The sequence below is a fragment of the Pongo abelii genome, chromosome 9 (assembly GCF_028885655.2).
Source record: "Pongo abelii isolate AG06213 chromosome 9, NHGRI_mPonAbe1-v2.0_pri, whole genome shotgun sequence".
In the NCBI taxonomy this organism is placed as follows: Eukaryota; Metazoa; Chordata; class Mammalia; order Primates; family Hominidae; genus Pongo; species Pongo abelii.
The window spans coordinates 77150758-77170091 of record NC_071994.2 but is presented as its reverse complement, the minus strand read 5'-3'; the positions used below and the strand labels follow the sequence as shown (position 1 = coordinate 77170091).

The following is a 19334-nucleotide window of genomic DNA, read 5'->3' as shown; positions in this document are numbered from 1 at the left end:
TTCTCTAAACTTCCCTTCTCACTTCATTTCATTCATTTCATCTTCCATCACTGATACTCTTTCTTCCAGTTGATCGCATCGGCTCCTGAGGCTTCTGCATTCTTTATGTAGTTCTCGAGCCTTGGCTTTCAGCTCCATCAGCTCCTTTAAGCACTTCTCTGTATTGATTATTCTAGTTATACATTCGTCTAAATTTTTTTCAAAGTTTTCAACTTTTTTGCCTTTGGTTTGAATTTCCTCCTGTAGCTCGGAGTAGTTTGATCGTCTGAAGCCTTCTTCTCTCAACTCGTCAAAGTCATTCTCTGTCCAGCTTTGTTCCGTTGCTGGTGAGGAACTGCATTCCTCAGATGGAAATGCAGAAATCACCCGTCTTCTGTGTCGTTCACACTGGGAGCTGTAGACCAGAGCTGTTCCTATTTGGCCATCTTGGCTCCTCCTCCAAATTTTCCTTTTCAATTACATATGTGTTCTTGGATGTAATTTTATATGTCCATGCACAATAAGATCCTGTACAAGGGAGCTTATGCCTCATGAGAATGACAGGGTGAAATGTTGGCCATATCATAGTGTTTCACAGGGAGCAGAATGGCTTTCACTCCCATCATCACTGGGAGACATTTGAGAACCTTTTGGTTAGAATGAGGAGTCCCAGAATATCAAGGCTGGAAAAAACAGATCATCTGGTTTTACCCTTCCCATTTTACAGTTATGAAAACTGAGGCTCATAACACTTTCCCAATGTCACACAGCAAGTCAATGCCAGAGCCAAGACTCAAACACAGATCTCTTGTCCTATAAAACAGTAGTCCTCCCAGAATATTACAATGACTAGGAGTAAACTTGGGCAAAACTGTAATCTTAGGTTTAATGACAGACTGTCTCAGACTTCAGAATTGTCTCTCTGTCTTGCTTGATAAGGTTGCCAAACTTCCTTTGCCATATTCTTTACTATGACCAAGAAGTACTCATTGAAACCCCCTCAAAATACTTGGCCATTAGGCAGTTATACATTGTCAGTTTCCCAATACGAAACACAGCCAGTTGCAAGGTTAGCTTTTTCTCCCAAAACAGAAAGAATGGGTTGAGGAACAAAATGGAACATTTGTTATGTATGCCTTGTCTGTGTATAATTAAATCTGTCCATATGTCAACAATGCTCCCAAGAAGAGATGATTTGAAATGTAAAACCCTTCTTTTACCCAGATAGTGATATTGTCTCTCCTATCGTAGCAACAAGTACCTGAAATAATTCAGTTGATTCCTCAATAGCACTGAGAACAGCTAAAATAAAAAACCCATTAGTCAACCAACAAGTTACTGCATCCCCTGTATACAAGTACTGAATAGCTCAAAAAGAAATGGCCAGCACTGAGGAAATGATTCTTCCTGATGTTTCTTCCATGTGGAGGGAATTCAGTTCATGGAATGCTTTTGACCTTTTCTTGTCCCATTGGCCACTGTATCCTGGGACATTTAGGATGACTTAATCTAAGTCTGCTTGGGAAGACTAATCTGAATATGCTTAGCATGACTTCTCTCTTCTCTCTCGCCTCTGCCCTTACATGCTCCTCTACTCCTCCATTTGGGCATTTTATAGAGGCTTTTTCTCATGCAGGGATATTTGGGGTGGTTCTACCATGCCTAGGGCTGGGCAGGAATCTCTCTAATTTTGGAGTTTCGTTTTAAGAAGTCCCATGCTCTCGGATATATGCCATGTCCTTCAACCTAGTGATATTACATGCCCTCTGCTTTTGTTCAGACCCACAATTCATTCAGAACTGAAGTGGGGAAAAGAGATACAGTAATTGGGCCCCCTTAATGACCCTCAACTGTTAACTTGACAACTAGTCACTGAATATACTTGATTCCAAAACCACACAGCCTGCCTGATTTGAAATGTCACTGGATTAGCTGAAAATGAACCAGCCTTCTTGGTCTTGGGCTAACCAAACCTAGGAGTCAAGACTTCACTGACCCGAGATAATATGATGATTGTACTAGCCATTAGGGTTTTCAAGTAGTTACCAGTCTAGAAAAGGTCATTTTTTAAAATTATATTTTAAGTTTTAGGGTACATGTGCACAATGTGCAGGTTTGTTACATATGTATACATGTGCCATGTTGGTGTGCTGCACCCATTAACTCCTCATTTAACATTAGGTATATCTCCTAATACTATCCCTTCCCCCTCCCCCCACCCCATAACAGGCCCTGGTGTGTGATGTTCCCCTTCCTGGGCCCATGTGTTCTCGTTGTTCAATTCCCACCTAGGAGTGAAAACATGCGGTGTTTGGTTTTTTGTCCTTGCGATAGTTTGCTGAGAATGATGGTTTCCAGCTTCATCCATATCCCTACAAAGGACATGAACTCATCATTTTTTATGGCTGCATAGTATTCCATGGTGTATATGTACCATATTTTCTTAATCCAGTCTATCATTGTTGGACATTTGGGTTGGTTCCAAGTCTTTGCTATTGTGAATAGTGCCGCAATAAACATACATGTGCATGTGTCTTTATAGCAGCATGATTTATAATCCTTTGGGTATATACCCAGTAATGGGATGGCTGGGTCAAATGATATTTCTAGTTCTAGATCCCTGAGGAATCGCCACACTGACTTCCACAATGGTTGAACTGGTTTACAGTCCCACCAACAGTGTAAAAGTGTTCCTATTTCTCCACATCCTCTCCAGTACCTGTTGTTTCCTGACTTTTTAATGATCACCATTCTAACTGGTGTGAGATGGTATCTCATTGTGGTTTTGATTTGCATTTCTCTGATGGCCAGTGATGATGAGCATTTTTTCATGTCTTTTGGCTGCATAAATGTCTTCTTTTGAGAAGTGTCTGTTCATATCCTTTGCCCGCTTTTTGATGGGGTTGTTTGTTTTTTTCTTGTAAATTTGTTGGAGTTCATTGTAGATTCTAGTTATTAGCCCTTTGTCAGATGAGTAGATTGCAAAACGTTTCTCCCATTTTGTAGGTTGCCTGTTCACTCTGATGGTAGTTCCTTTTGCTGTGCAGAAGCTCTTTAGTTTAATTAGATCCCATTTGTCAATTTTGGCTTTTGTTGCCATTGCTTTTGGTCTTTTAGACATGAAGTCCTTGCCCATGCCTATGTCCTGAATGGTATTGCCTAGGTTTTCTTCTAGGGTTTTTATGGTTTTAGGTCTAACATTTAAGTCTTGAATCCATCTTGAATTAATTTTTGTATAAGGTGTAAGGAAGGGATCCAGTTTCAGCTTTCTACATATGGCTAGCCAGTTTTCCCGGCACCATTTATTAAATAGGGAATCCTTTCCCCATTGCTTGTTTTTCTCAGGTTTGTCAAAGATCAGATAGTTTTAGATATGCGGCATTATTTCTGAGGGCTCTGTTCTTTTCCATTGGCCTATATCTCTGTTTTGGTACCAGTACCATGCTGTTTTGGTTACTGTAGCCTTATAGTATAGTTTGAAGTCAGGTAGCGTGATGCCTCCAGCTTTGTTCTTTTGGCTTAGGATTGACTTGGCGATGCGGGCTCTTTTTTGGTTCCATATGAACTTTAAAGTAGTTTTTTCCAATTCTGTGAAGAAAGTCATTGTTAGCTTGATGGGGATGGCAATGAATCTGTAAATTACCTTGGGCAATATGGCCATTTTCACGATATTGATTCTTCCTACCCATGAGCATGTAATGTTCTTCCATTTGTTTGTATCCTCTTTTATTTCATTGAGCAGTGGTTTGTAGTTCTCCTTGAAGAGGTCCTTCATGTCCGTTGTAAGTTGGATTCCTAAGTATTTTATTCTCTTTGAAGCAATTGTGAATGGGAGTTCACTCATGATTTGGCTCTCTGTTTGTCTGTTATTGGTGTATAAGAATGCTTGTGATTTTTGCACATTGATTTTGTATCCTGAGACTTTGCTGAAGTTGCTTATCAGCTTAAGGAGATTTTGGGCTGAGACGATGGGGTTTTCTAGATATACAATCATGTCATCTGCAAACAGGGACAATTTGACTTCCTCTTTTCCTAATTGAATACCCTTTATTTTCTTCTCCTGCCTGATTGCCCTGGCCAGAACTTCCAACACTATGTTGAATAGGAGTGGTGAGAGAGGGCATCCCTGTCTTGTGCCAGTTTTCAAAGGGAATGCTTCCAGGTTTTGCCCATTCAGTATGATATTGGCTGTGGGTTTGTCATAGATAGCTCTTATTATTTTGAGATACATCCAATCAATACCTAATTTATTGAGAGTTTTTAGCATGAAGTGTTGTTGAATTTTGTCAAAGGCCTTTTCTGCATCTATTGAGATAATTGTGTGGTTTTTGTCTTTGGTTCTGTTTATATGCTGTATTACGTTTATTGATTTGCATATGTTGAACCAGCCTTGCATCCCAGGGATGAAGCCCACTTGATCATGGTGGATAAGCTTTTTGATGTGCTGCTGGATTCGGTTTGCCAGTATTTTATTGAGGATTTTTGCATCAATGTTCATCAGGGATATTGGTCTAAAATTCTCTTTTTTTGTTGTGTCTCTGCCAGGCTTTGGTATCAGGATGATGCTGGCCTCATAAAATGAGTTAGGGAGGATTCCCTCTTTTTCTATTGATTGGAATAGTTTCAGAAGCAATGGTACCAGCTCCCCCTTGTACCTCTGGTAGAATTCGGCTGTGAATCCATCTGGTCCTGGACTTTTTTTGGTTGGTAAGCTATTAATGATTGCCTCAATTTCAGAGCCTGTTATTGGTCTATTCAGAGATTCAACTTCTTCCTGGTTTAGTCTTGGGAGGGTGTATGTGTTGAGGAATTTATCCCTTTCTTCTAGATTTTCTAGCTTATTTGCTTAGAGGTGTTTATAGTATTCTCTGATGGTAGTTTGTATTTCTGTGGGATCAGTGGTGATATCCCCTTTATCATTGTTTATTGCATCTATTTGATTCTTCTCTCTTTTCTTCTTATTAGTCTTGCTAGTGGTCTAGCAATTTTGTTGATCTTTTCAAAAAACTAGCTCCTGGATTCATTGATTTTTTGAAGGGTTTTTTGTGTCTCTATTTCCTTCAGTTCTGCTCTGATCTTAGTTATTTCTTGCCTTCTGCTAGCTTTTGAATGTGTTTGCTCTTGCTTCTCTAGTTCTTTTAATTGTGATGTTAGGGTGTCAATTTTAGATCTTTCCTGCTTTCTCTTGTGAGCATTTAGTGCTATAAATTTCCTTCTACGCACTGCTTTGAATGTGTCCCAGAGATTCTGGTATGTTGTGTCTTTGTTCTCATTGGTTTCAAAGAACATCTTTATTTCTGCCTTCATTTCGTTATGTACCCAGTAGTCATTCAGGAGCAGGTTGTTCAGTTTCCATGTAGTTGAGCAGTTTTGAGTGAGTTTCTTAATCCTGAGTTCTAGTTTGATTGCACTGTGGTCTGAGAGACAGTTTGTTATAATTTCTGTTCTTTTACATTTGCTGAGGAGTGCTTTACTTCCAAGTATGTGGTCAATTTTGGAATAGGTGTGGTGTGGTGCTGAAAAGAATGTATATTCTGTTGATTTGGGGTGGAGAGTTCTGTAGATGTCTATTAGGTCCACTTGGTGCAGAGCTGAGTTCAATTCCTGGATATCCTTGTTGACTTTCTGTCTCATTGATCTGTCTAATGTTGATTGTGGGATGTTAAAGTCTCCCATTATTATTGTGTGGGAGTCTAAGTCTCTTTGTAGGTCTCTAAGGACTTGCTTTATGAGTCTGGGTGCTCCTGTATTGGGTGCATATATATTTAGGATAGTTAGTTCTTGTTGAATTGATCCCTTTACCATTATGTAATGGCCTTCTTTGTCTCTTTTGATCTTTGTTGATTTAAAGTCTGTTTTATCAGAGACTAGGATTGCAACCCCTGCCTTTTTTTGTTTTCCATTTTCTTGGTAGATCTTCCTCCATTCCTTTATTTTCAGCCTATGTGTGTCTCTGCACGTGAGATGGGTTTCCTAAATACAGCACACTTATGGGTCTTGACTCTTTATCCAATTTGCCAGTCTGTGTCTTTTAATTGGAGCATTTGGCCCATTTACATTTATGGTTAATATTGTTATGTGTGAATTTGATCCTGTCATTATGATGTTAGCTGGTTATTTTGCTCGTTAGTTGATGCAGTTTCTTCCTAGCCTCGATGGTCTTTACAATTTGGCATGTTTTTGCAGTGGCTGGTACTGGTTGTTCCTTCCCATGATTAGTGCTTCCTTCAGGAGCTCTTTTAGGGCAGGCCTGGTGGTGACAAAATCTCTCAGCATTTGCTTGTCTGTAAAGTATTTTATTTCTCCTTCACTTATGAAGCTTAGTTTGGCTGGATATGAAATTCTGGGTTGAAAATTCTTTTCTTTAAGAATTTTTAACATTCTTTAATTTTTTTAATTTTAACATTCTTTAAGAATGTTGAATATTGGCCCCCACTCTCTTCTGGCTTGTAGAGTTTCTGCCAAGAGAGCCACTGTTAGTCTGATGGGCTTCCCTTTGTGGGTAACCCAACCTTTTTCTCTGGCTGCCCTTAACATTTTTTCCTTAATTTCAACCTTGGTGAATCTGACAATTATGTGTCTTGGGGTTGCTCTTCTCGAGGAGTATCTTTGTGGCATTCTCTGTATTTCCTGAGTTTGAATGTTGGCCTGCCTTGCTAGGTTGGGTAAGACCTCCTGGATAATATCCTGAAGAGTGTTTTCTAACTTGGTTTCATTCTCCCCGTCACTTTCATGTACACCAATCAGACGTAGATTTGGTCTTTTCACATAGTCCCATATTTCTTGGAGGCTTTGTTCATTTCTTTTTGCTCTTTTTTCTCTAAACTTCTCTTCTCACTTCATTTCATTAATTTGATCTTCCATTGCTTATGCCCTTTCTTCCAGTTGATCGAGTCGTCTACTGAAGCTTCTGCATTCGTCACATAGTTCTCATGCCATGGTTTTCAGCTCCATCAGGTCCTTTAAGGACTTCTCTGCATTGTTTATTCTAGTTAGCCATTCATCTAATCTTTTTTCAAGGTTTTTAACTTCTTTGCCATGAGTTCGAACTTCCTCCTTTAGCTCGGAGTAGTTTGATCGTCTGAAGCCTTCTTCTCTCAACTCATCAAAGTCATTCTCCATCCAGCTTTGTTCCATTGCTGGCGAGGAGCTGCATTCCTCTGGAGAAGGAGAGGTGCTCTGATTTTTAGAATTTTCTGTTTTTCTGCTCTGTTTTTTCCCCATATTTGTGGTTTTATCTACGTTTGGTCTTTGATGATGGTGATGTACAGATGGGGTTTTGGTGTGGATGTCCTTTCTATTCGTTAGTTTTCCTTCTAACAGTCAGGACCCTCAGCTGCAGGTCTGTTGGAGTTTGCTGGAGGTCCACTCCAGACCCTGTTTGCCTGGGTATCAGCAGCAGAGGCTGCAGAACAGTGGATATTGGTGAACAGCAAATGTTGCTGCCTGATTGTTCCTCTGGAAGTTTTGTCTCAGAGGAGTACCTGGCCGTATGAGGTGTCAGTCTGCCGGGTGCCTCCCAGTTAGGCTACTCGGGGGTCAGGGACCCACTTGAGGAGGCAGTCTGTCCGTTCTCAGATCTCAGGCTGCGTGCTGGGAGAACCACTACTCTCTTCAAAGCTGTCAGACAGGGACATTTAAGTCTGCAGAGGTTTCTGCTGCCTTTTGTTTGGCTATGCCCTGCCCCCAGGGGTGGAGTCTACAGAGGCAGGCAGGCCTCCTTGAGCTGTGGTAGGCTCCACCCAGTTCAAGCTTCCCAGCTGCTTTGTTTACCTAGTCAAGCCTCGGCAATGGTGGGCAACCCTCCCTCAGCCTCGCTGCTGCCTTGCAGTTTGATCTCAGACTGCTGTGCTAGCAATGAGCAAGGCTCCGTGGGCGTAGGACCCTCCGAGCCAGGCCCGGGATATAATCTCCTGGTGTGCCATTTGTGAAGACCATTGGAAAAGCGCAGTATTAGGGTGGGAGTGACTCGATTTTCCAGGTGCCATCTGTCACCCATTTCCTTGCCTAGGAAAGGGAATTCCCTGACCTCTTGTGCTTCCTGGGTGAGGTTATGCCTCGCCCTGCTTCAGCTCACGCTTGGTGCACTGCACCCACTGTCCTGCACCCACTGTCTGACAATCCCCAGTGAGATGAACCCGGTACCTCAGTTGGAAATGCAGAAATCATTTGTCTTCTGCGTTGCTCACGCTGGGAGCTGTAGACTGGAGCTGTTCCTATTCAACCATCTTGGCTCCCGACCCGAAAAGGTCATATTTTGAAACTTCAAGTCCTTAAAACCATAATCTAAAAAGGCTAACATAGAATTTGCGTTGCCCACCTCTAGAAGTATAATTTGGTAGAGGGGACAGGTGGACCATCAGGAATAATGCTGATTTTTCAGAGCTGTTCTTGGTCTACAGTGGAGAACTCCCAAGATTACTTTTACTTAGTGTCAACCCCCTTAACTAAACCCTTGCTCCTTCCATACCTGTTATCCTTTCCTTAGTGACTGAGCCTCAGGCCCTGATGCAGAATAGACTAATGTGCATAGGGGAACAAGATAATGGGGGAGCAGATCCCTGTCTTTCCTAATCTGCCATTGCATATTGCCACTTCCACTGCAAATGCTGGGATTTCAACATTAAACATTGGGCTGGCTTCATAATTAAAGGCACTGCCACCTTTATCAAGTGCGAAAATGTGGAGGATAGGGTAGGATGTGTTTCAGAGGAGGCTGGAGAGTCAAGCATCCTCAGCTCCTCTGGCTCTTCCCATATATCCTCACCCAATTGCCACAGTCTCACTCTTTGTGAATCAGAGCAACACTGACCATAAAACAGACTGTATTTGGGTATTTGCAGTATTGATTAAGCTGCAGTTTTTACAATGCATGTGATGAATTTCTAATTTGGGCATTAGCAATCATACAGGTTGTAGGTTTGCATGACAGCTATATACTTTCTTATGTACTTCTAGCTGTATTCCCTGCCTCTTTTTTTTCTTTTCTTTTCTTTTTTTCTTTTTTTTATTTGAGACGGATTTTCATTCTCCAAGCTGAGATCGTGCAATGGTACAATCTCAGCTCACTGCAACCTCTGCCTCTTAGGTTCAAGTGATTCTCCTGCCTCAGCCTCCTCAGTAGCTGGGATTACAGGCACACACCACCATGCCCAGCTAATTTTGTATTTTTAGTAGAGACAGGGTTTTACTATGTTGGCCAGGCTGGTCTCGAACTCCTGACCTCGGGTAATCCACCTGACTTGGCCTCCCAAAGTGCTGGAATTACAGGAGTGAGCAACCCAACCCGGCCCCCTCCCTGCCTTTTAAATGTACTTCACTTAAGCCTGTAAAAAGTAAACTAACTCAGTTTGATCCTTAAGTTTTTTTATTCTTTTGAAATTGTTCAGTGGTGGGTTCTGGTGGATTAGGTTATTCAGATTAAACTTCCCAGTGAAAAGAATGAAAAATTCTAGATTGCATATTTAAATTTATCAATTACATTATAGAGTTGATAAGATACTATGGAATAACAAGGGCAAAATTGGAAGGAATACAGACAGGCGAAGAAAAGAAGCGGAATTTTCTCTGAGGGAATTTTGTGAGACAAAGTAACAAACATTTCTAACCTTGAAAATTCAGATTTTTACTTGTTTGCCTCATAGGATGGGGAAGTGGGAGGGGACAGAAATCAAAGACCAAAGATGCTTAAGGTGGAGAATTTAATGAAGAGTTACTTCACCACAATAACCTTGAACTTCAATGGGCTACATCCTTTAATCAGTGAGCCAGAATTATGATAGACCTTCTGAAGATCTGGATCCCAGGATCATATCTCCTGGGTATTCTAAGGAACCTCATAACTTACCTTTGCTTAAGGTAGTCCTGGAGTGTCCTCAAGTGCCTGATAAAAACAAACATAAATCCTGCTAGAAGAAATTTGATTCATCCCTAGATTTAAATTATTTTTCTGCTAGAAGAAATTTGATTCATCCCTAGATTTAAATTATTTTTCTGCTAGAAGAAATTTGATTCATCCCTAGATTTAAATTATTTTTCTGCTAGAAGAAATTTGATTCATCCCTAGATTTGAATTATTTTTCTTGTTTCTTTCTTTCCTTTCCTTTTCTTTCTTTCTTTTTCTTTCTTTCTTTCTTTCTTTCTCTTTCTTCCTTCCTTCCTTCTTTCTTTCTTTCTCTCTTTCTCTCTTTCTTTCTTCTCTCTTTCTTCCTTTCTTTCTACCTCTCTTTTTTTTTTTCAGGGTGTCCCTCTGTTGCCCAGGCTGGAGTGCAGTGCTGTGATCTTGGCTCACTGCAACCTCCACCTTCCTGGGTTCAAGAGATCCTTCCACTGCAGCCTCCTGAGGAACAGCTGGGACTACAGGTGCATGTCACCATGCCCAGCTTATTTATTTATTTTTTTGTAGAGACAGGGTTTCACCATGTTGTCCAGGCTGATCTCAAACTACTGGGCTCAAAGGATCCACCAGGCCCACAAGGAAATAAATAAAAACACCAGAGTGAGATTAGGCAGAAAAACATAAATGAGTATTGGAATAAACAGTCACATACAAAACTATTCTTATTATGTTTAAATAGATAAAAGATGATTAAAAATATTTGAATAAAACAAGAAAATATAAAAAGTGACCTAAAACTTTTGAAAAAAGAATGAAATGGAACTTTTAGAAATAACTAATAAAATAGCTGAGACTCAAAACTCAATGAACAACTTTAATAGTAAGTTTGATACAATTGAAAAAAGAGTTAGTGAACTGGAAGACAGGTCAAAATGAAGCTTGGAAAGACAAAAACTATAAAAAGCACAAAAGAGAGAGTATGAACCTAAGACTCAAGTAAAAAGGTCTGATATATGTTAATCCTATTCCCAGGAAGAGAGAAATAAGTGGTGTATTAGGGTTCTCCAGAGGGACAGAACTAATAGGATATATGTATATATGAAGGGGAGTTTATTAAGGAGTATTGACTCACATGATCACAAGGTGAAGTCCCATGATAGGCCATCTGCAAGCTAAGGGAGAAAGAAGCCAGCAGTGGCTCAGCCTGAGTCCAAAGGCCTCAAAAACAGGGAAGCCGGCAGTGCAGCCTTCAGTCTGTGGCCAAAGGCCTGAGAACCCCCACCAAACCATTGGTGTAAGTCCAAGAGTCCAAAGGCTGAAGAACTTGGCGTCTGATGTCCAAGGGCAGAAGGAACAGAAGGAAACACTCAGCATAGGAGAAAGATGAAAGCCGGAAGACTCAGAAACCAGCTTATCCCACCCACCTTCTGCCCGCTTTGTTCTAGCCAGTTGGCAGCCCATTGGATGGTACCCACCCGCATTGAGGGTGGGTCTTCCTCTCCCAGTACACTGACTCAAATGTCAATCTCCTCTGGCAACACCCTCACAGACACACCCAGAAACAATACTTACTAGCTATTTAGGCATCTTTCAATCCAATCAAGTTGACGCCTAATATTAACCATCACAAATGGGTGGAGATATTATTTGAAGAGCAAATGGCTAAGAATGTTCATAAGTATAAAGACACCAAACAACAGATTTAAGGAGCTCAAAAAATAAAACCCAAGCAAGATAAATAAAAAGAAATATATTACCTAGGTACATAATAATGACATAGTAGAAAACAAACAAACAAAACTAAGAGAAATCTTAGAAGCAGCCAGATAAAAAAAGACTGCTCAATAGTGACACTGGAAGCCAGAGCCTTTGGAATTATTTCTTCCAGAAATAATTATAAAATGCTGAAAAAAATAATAACTGCCAGAATTCTAGCCCAGTGAAAATATCTTTCAAGCCCAGGCTGGAGTACAGTGGTGCAATCTCAACTCATTGCAACCTCCACCTCCCAGGCTTAAGCAATCTTACCACCTCAGTCTGGCTAATTTTTGTATTATTTGTAGAGATGGGGTTTTGCCATATTGCCCAGGCTGGTCTCGAGCTCCTGGGATCAAGTGATTCACCCCCTTGGCCTCCCAAAGTGCTGGGATTACAGGCATGAGCCACTGTACCCAGCCAGTTCAATGTATTTTTAAATTACCCTTGGTACAGTATATTGAAACCAGGTTTAAATTATTTTTTTTTTAAGATTTCCCTTGGGATTTTCTCTTTGACCCATGAATTATTTAGGAAAATGTTGTTTAATTTTCAGTGTTTGAAGGCTCTCTTGTTATGTTTCTGTTATTGATTTTTAGTTTAATTCCGTTGTGGTCAGAGAACACATTCTGTATGACTGCAATTCTTTTATATTTGTTGAGATTTGTTTTATGGCTCATGGTATGGCTTATCTTCATATATGTTCTGTGGGCACTTAAAAAATGTGTTTTTTTTTTTTTTTTTGAAATGGAGTCTCACTCTGTTGCCCAGGCTGGAGTGCAGTGGCACGATCTCAGCTCACTGCAACCTCCACCTCCAAGGTTCAAGTGATTCTTCTGTCTCAGCCTCCTGAGTAGCTGGGACTACAGGTGCATGCCACCATGCCTGGCTAATTTTTTGTATTTTAGTAGAGATGGGGTTTCACCATATTGATCTGGCTGGTCTCGAACTCCTGACCTCAGGCAATCTGCCCGCCTCGGCCTCCCAAAGTGCTGGGATTACAGCCACCACACCTGGCCTGAAAAAAATGTGTACTCTTTTCTTGTTGAGTGGAGCATTCTGTAAATGTCACAGTTGACCCTTTCGGTGATGTGGAGTTCTATATTTGTACTCATTTTCTGTCTAGTTGTCCTATCAATTGCTGAGAGAAGAGTGTTGAAGTATGTAACTATAATTATGGATCTGTCTTTTCCTTTCAGTTTTATCAGTTTTTGCAGTTCTGTTGTTTGGTGCATACACATTTAGGATTGCTTTGTGTTCTTAGTAGATTGGCCCTTTTATCACTATATAATTTCCCTCTCTGTCTCTGATTATTTCTTTGCTCTGAAGCCTACTTTATCCAATGTTGGTATAGCCACTCTTTTTTTTTCTTTCTGTCTTTTTTAAGGAGATGGGGTCTCATTCTGTTGCTTAGGCTAGAGTGCAGTGATGCAATCATGGCTCCCTTCAGCCTCAAACTCCTGGGCTCAAGATCCTCCCATCTCAGCCTCCCCTGTAGCTAGGACTACAGGTGTGCACTACCATACCTGGCTTTGTGTGTGTGTGTGTGTGTGTGTGTGTGTGTGTGTGTGTGGAGACAAGGTCTCACTATGTTACCCAGGCTGATCTCAAACTCCTGACCTCCAGAAATCCTCCCACTTTGGCCTCCCAAACCACTAGGATTACAGGTGTGAGCCACCATGCCTGGCCTCCTGTTTTCTTCTAGTTAATGTTTGTATTATTATACATCTTTCTCTATCCTTTTACTTTCAACCAACTTTATTATCATAGTTGAAGTGGGTTTCTTGTAGGTGGCATATAGTTAGGTCATTTAAAAAATCCATTCTGCCAATCTGTGTCTTTTAATTGGTCTATTTAGACTATTCACATTTAATGTAATTGTTGATATGGTAGGCCTTAAGTCTGCCATTTTATGTTTTGTTTTCTGTTTATTCTTTTTTTCAATTCTTTGTTTTCTTTATCCTGTCTTCTTGTGAGTTACCTGAACATTTTTTAAGCATTCCATTTTGATTTATCTATAATGTTTTTGAGTGTTATCTCTGCATGTAGCATTTTTAGTGGTTGCTCCAAGTATTACATTTTATATATATATATAACTTATCACAATTTATTGCTGTTGACATTTTATCAGTTTGAGTGAAGTAGAGAAACTGTTGACTAAAGAAAAAAAATCAAGCCTTTAAAGTTAGTTTTATTCAGAAGTCTTACTGAGGACTGTAGAATGAGGACTACAGCCTGAGAGGTGTTGTTCAGAGAGATTCTGTTAGGCTGGTCTGAAAGTGTTTTAGCTCAGAGTGTATATACAGAAAGTGGGGGATTCAGTACATGTAAAATCACATCAAAGTTTGGGGGCAAGAGTACATCTGGTTATAGATTACCAAAGTACATCTGGTTGTAGATTATAGATGCATAATCACTAACCCTGTTAGATGTTATCTTATGTGTAGGAAAAGGCAAGGACTAGGGTCATTGATATGGTTTGGCTCTGTCCCCACTGAAATCTCATCTTGAATTGTAGTTCCCATATTCCCCATATGTTGTGGGAGGGACCCGGTGGCAGGTAATTGAATCATGGGGGCAGTTACCCCCATGCTGTTATTGTGATAGTGAGTGAGTGCTCACGAGATCTGATGGTTTAATAAGGGGTTTTTCCCACTTTGTTTGGCACTTCTCCTTCCTGCTGCCCTGTGAAGAATGTGCCTGTCTTCCCTTTTGCCTTCTGCCATGATTGTAAGTATCCTAAGGCCTTCCAGCCACAGGGAACTGTGAGTCAATTAAACCTCTTTTCTTTTATAAATTACCCAGTCTTGGGTATTTCTTCATAGCAGCATGAAAACAGACTACTGCAGTCATTTGTCTTTTAAGGAATGTAGTTACTCAGGCAAGAGACATGAGGGGCCATGTGCTCTATCCCGTCTTGTTTTCAAAGCATCTCTCTGGAGAGCTGCACTTGTCATAGAGTCAGGGCTTTGTGAAATTATGCAGGCAAGCAGAAATGGGCAAACATGGCTTCTTATGTTTGTTACTTTGTCTCACAAAATCTTACCTAAATTCCTTTTCCTTTACACTCCTTCTTTTATAATATAATCGTCCTAAATCTTTCCTCTATATACACTTAAGACCGTATCAGCCGTGTTTATAATTTTTGCTTCTATTGTCAAACATAACTTGGAAAGCTCAAGAGGAGAATAAAAATCTATCTACCAATATCTTTACTATTTTCATTTTTCTTTCTTCCTTCCTGATGTCCCAAGAGCCCTTCTTTTATCATTTCCTTTTTGCTTAGAGAATTTTCTTTAGCCATTCTTTTAGAATAGGTCTTCAGGCAACAAATTCTCTTAGTTTTCTCTCTTCTGAGAATATCTTAACTTCTTCTATATTACCAAAGAATGTTCTTGCTGGATAAAGGACTCTTGGTTATACAGTTCTTTTCTTTTAGAACTTCAAAAATGTTCCACTTCTTTCTAGCCCCCATAGTTTCTGATGATAAACCTACTGTCATTTAAATTGTTTTTTCCCTACAGGTAAGGTGTCATTTCCCTCTTGCGCTTTCAAGATTTCTTCTTTGTCTTTAGTTTTCTGAAGTTTGACTGTGATGTGTGTTAGGGTGGATTTCCTTGGGGTTCTCTATTTGGGTAGTTTCTTAAAGCTGTAGGTTTATGTTCTTTACCCAACTCAGGAAGTCTTTAGCCATGATTTATGTAGGTTTTTTTTAGTTCTACCTATTTCTCCTATTCTTCTGTAATTTCGATGACACTAGATCTTTTGCCATCCTTCCACAGGTCTCCAAAGCTTTATTATTTCAGTCTGTTTATCACTGTTCAGACTGGTGATTTCTTTTATTCTATCTTTCTCTTTATTGATTCTTCCTCTGTTTATTCTTCTGTTGAGCCCATCCATTGAATTTTTTATTTTGTTTATTATAATTTTCAGTTCTAAAATTTCTATTTGGTTCTTTTTTACATCTTCTATTTCTTCATTGAAATTTTCTATTTTTTGGCTGGACATGGTGGCTCACGCCTGTAATACCAGGACTTTGGGAGGCTGAGGTGGGCAGATCACTTGAGGTCAGGAGTTCAAGGCCAGCCTGGCCAACATGGTGAAACCCCATCTCTACTAAAACAAAAATTAGCTGGGTGTGATGGCACATGCCTGTAGTCCCAGCTACTTGGGAGGCTGAGGCAGGAGAATCGCTTGGACTCGAAAGGCAGAGGTTGCCATGAGTCAAGATTGCACCACTGCACTCCAGTCTGGGTGACAGAGTGAGACTCTGCCTCAAAAAAAAAAATTCTATTTTTTAATTTGTTTCCAGTGCCTTTGTTGTTGCTCATTGAGGTATTTTTATAATGACTGCCTTAAAATCTTCGTCAGATAATTCTCTGACGCAATGGTGAAGGGGCTGTAGGGGAGCTTGAAGTACCTAATATCAGCCTGGAACTGGTGGAAGTTTAGGCTCCCCATTTTGCTTTTGCTGGTGGAGGTGGAAGTCAAGCCACAGTTTTCTCTGTGGTATTTGGCAAGTATACAAAAGTTGTTTCCTAAAAGTTTCCTGGCTCGCTAATTGCCCCTGTTTTGGCCTTTTGGGTTTAAACAGACTACCCTTTCATTGGCTTTTTTTTATTTGTTTGAACCTGTTGACATTTCCAGGTTGCTAGCTTCTTCACCTCTAAGTCTGAGATTTATGAAGCAAAAGGAAAATTCCTGGAACCCAGTACCATGTTGTTCTTTGTGTTCCAAGGTCCTAAGCCATTCTGCCTTCTTCTTTCCCCCTTTCATAGTCTTCTTTTGTTTGATTTATACATAATATTCAGGATTTTAGGTTGTACTTAGCAGGAAGAATAGAGAAAAGTACATAGACCCCATCTTCATGAAAGCAGAAGTCTACATTGCTTAATTTTATCTTTTCTGTTTTTAAAGTCTTTTTGAAGTTCATCACTATGAACATCTCTTCTGGATCAATTACTGACAAATTTTTAAAAACTCTGAACACTTCCAGAAAGAAAAAGCAGATCATCTACAAAGAAATAAGATTCAGACTGATACCAGATTTCCTAATAGGAGCACTGGATACGAAAACACATAGAAGCAATAATCTTAAAGTACTGAAGAAAAATAACTTTAATTTACAGTTTTATATCCAGCGAAATGTTCATTAATAATATAAAGGCTAAATAGATTGTATATTTGCACCATTTTATAATGTATACTATACATTATAAAACAAACTCAACAATATTATAAACACAATACTAAAAAAAAAACAGACACAGAAGGGTAAATATCATATGTAGAAGTCACTGTTGGTAATCCATGTATCTGCTATGAATATTAGCTGCTAACAGCTTGCAGCTATGTTATTCTCTAGAGAGTTGCCTTCAACTAATTTTTCCTGCCAGGAAAAATGTCTTGTAGTTTACACCTTTTCCCCAGGGATAACCTATAGTGATGAGGTGATATAAAAGGTATCCCTCCACTCCAAGGTAGAACAATGCTATAGTGCCTTTCACACTCCAGAGCACCTGTGGAATGAGGTTCAATTTCAGTTGAAACTCATATTTGCCTAACTTCTCCTGCACTACCCTGCTTCTCTCACTCCCTTACAGGTCTCACCTGGGAATACTCCCTCAATAAATCACTTGCACAAGAATCCCTTTCTCTGGCTCTGCTTCTGGGAAGCCCAGCCCAAGAAAGTTGGTGCCAGGAGTAGTTCTTGAAGACAGATTCTGAGGATGAGATTCTGTAAGTGGATCGCTCACTGTCTGAATGGCAATGAGGACCCTGTCACTGATGGTAAACAAGAGATTGCAGTCTATGCTACAGGAATGTGATTGCTAAGACTTTTATCTGCTGCAAGCTGGCTGGGACCTAGATAAAGCAGCTGCAACAGCTTGTGCATCATCTCTAGTGTTTTAGAGGTATGGCAGAAGTAAAAACTTTAAGAACTGTGGGATTGGAGGATGTTGCTAAAAGGACAAGATGTATTGAAGGGTAGAGAGAAAACAACAGACTCAGATCTATTAATCCCCAGTGCAAAGTGTGAGAGTCAGAGGCTCTCCTTGACAACATCCTCTGCAGAGGGCAGACAAGCTGAAGACTAAGCAAAGGGCTTAATCACAAAAGTGTTAGAACTTTGGAGAAACCTCAATTCTCAGAGCATCCACAGCAAAAGAGGCATGAAACAACCAAGTGGAGAGGATGACTTGGCCAGGCACATGCACGGGTAACCAGCAAAGCAGGGGCACCAAAAATACTTCTTAAGATAATTTGACCTTTGATATTTCAAAGCACCTTTCACTTAGTCCATCACAGGAAATACCAGAATTTGGCTGGACTCTCTTACACTTATTTTACAGAGTAGGGTTCTTGTTTTATTTGAAATTATATAATGGATCCTAAGTAATGCAATGTGGTACATATGACCAAAAAGACACTGTTTTCTAGCACATAGGACTTGCCCCAGAAGGTCGTCCCCATTTTACAGAAGGAAAACTCAGACTCAGAGAGGCTAACTTACCTAAGGTGACATAGCTAAAATGTATTATAACTGATATTCAAACCCAGGGCTTTCTAATTCTGGACCCTATGCCCTTAATCTCTATGGAATACTATAGCGCACAGGCCTGGGACTGAATCCCTGGGTCTGAATTGCAGCCCTGATATGACACATCTGTGTTAGTATTGGCACATCATTTCATCTCTCTGGGCCTTAGTTTTCTCCTCTTGGCTGTCTATCTCCCCTGGCTCTTCTGAGGACCAGATGGAATAAGGTAGTTAAAAGCTGCCCCATTGGTTGTAAAGTTCTGGAACCCATGAGGGCTGTTAATGATGTTTTTCTCATTATTGGCAAATTCCAGGGGCAAGTCTCCTCCCAACATCTGCTCCACAAGGGCCCAAAAAGTTAGTCCTGGGTGCCTGGGGGCACAGTGCCCAAAGGAGCACCATCTTGAGGGAGAGGCTCCAGCAGGCCTAGCTGAAGGGAGGGGCCAGAGGGTTTAATGGGACACAGCTCAGCACCTACCTGGCTCTTCCCTCTGGGGCCAGATTTGGAGACACAAAGGGGATGGGCTTGGCAGATGAGTGAACTGGGGGTAAAGTGCCCAGAGCTCAGCAAAGACTAGGATAGGAAGACACGGGTAAAGAGGTGGGGGAATGTGGAGCGTGGGCCGGGGATCCAGAAAGACAGATGGGATGTACACATAGGCAAGTGCCCAGGATCCAGGTGCATGCCTGGGCTGTGAGGCCTTTGGCCAGATATCCTGGCAAGTCTGGGCAATGGATGCAGTCACAGATGGGATTCAAATCTTCTTGGCCAAGGCCTTCCCACAGGGAGAAAAGGCTGATGACAGCAGGAACCACTGGAAACACTAGAAAACTTTGAGCTCTTTCATTTTCCGGGCTCTTTGTAAGCATATCTAAGCATTCTCTACATAAAGAAAACCTTATGAGATCACAGATCAGGGGCAAAAGGCTCAGAGAGGGGAAAGTGACTTGCTCAATGTCACACAGCTGGAGTTAGGAGCAGGGGTTGACTCCCGAGTCTGCACACGTAACCACTAAGGTGCACATGACATAATGAAGGTCAAGAACCTGGCTCTGCTGCAGTGCTCCCTCAGTGCAAGAGCCCTCACCCTTAGGGGTGTGGGTCATGTGACATCTGTCTCTGAACCCCCACTCTGCAAAATGCAGAGGGACACTCAGAAAATAGCTCATTGATTTGGAAATCTCTCAGAGATGATTTCCTGAAACCCCTCACTGTACAGAC

General features: G+C 40.8%; 1 long non-coding RNA gene across 1 annotated transcript in view; it reads left to right on the top strand.

The window, feature by feature from the left end:
* Window positions 1-17738, top strand: part of LOC129048715 (uncharacterized) — a 35258-nt gene extending 17520 nt beyond the window's left edge. Inside the window, exon 4 of the long non-coding RNA XR_008511292.1 lies at window positions 17176-17738. This is a non-coding gene — a long non-coding RNA (uncharacterized LOC129048715). The remainder of the gene's footprint in view (window positions 1-17175) is intronic.
* Window positions 17739-19334: the final 1596 nt, after the last annotated feature.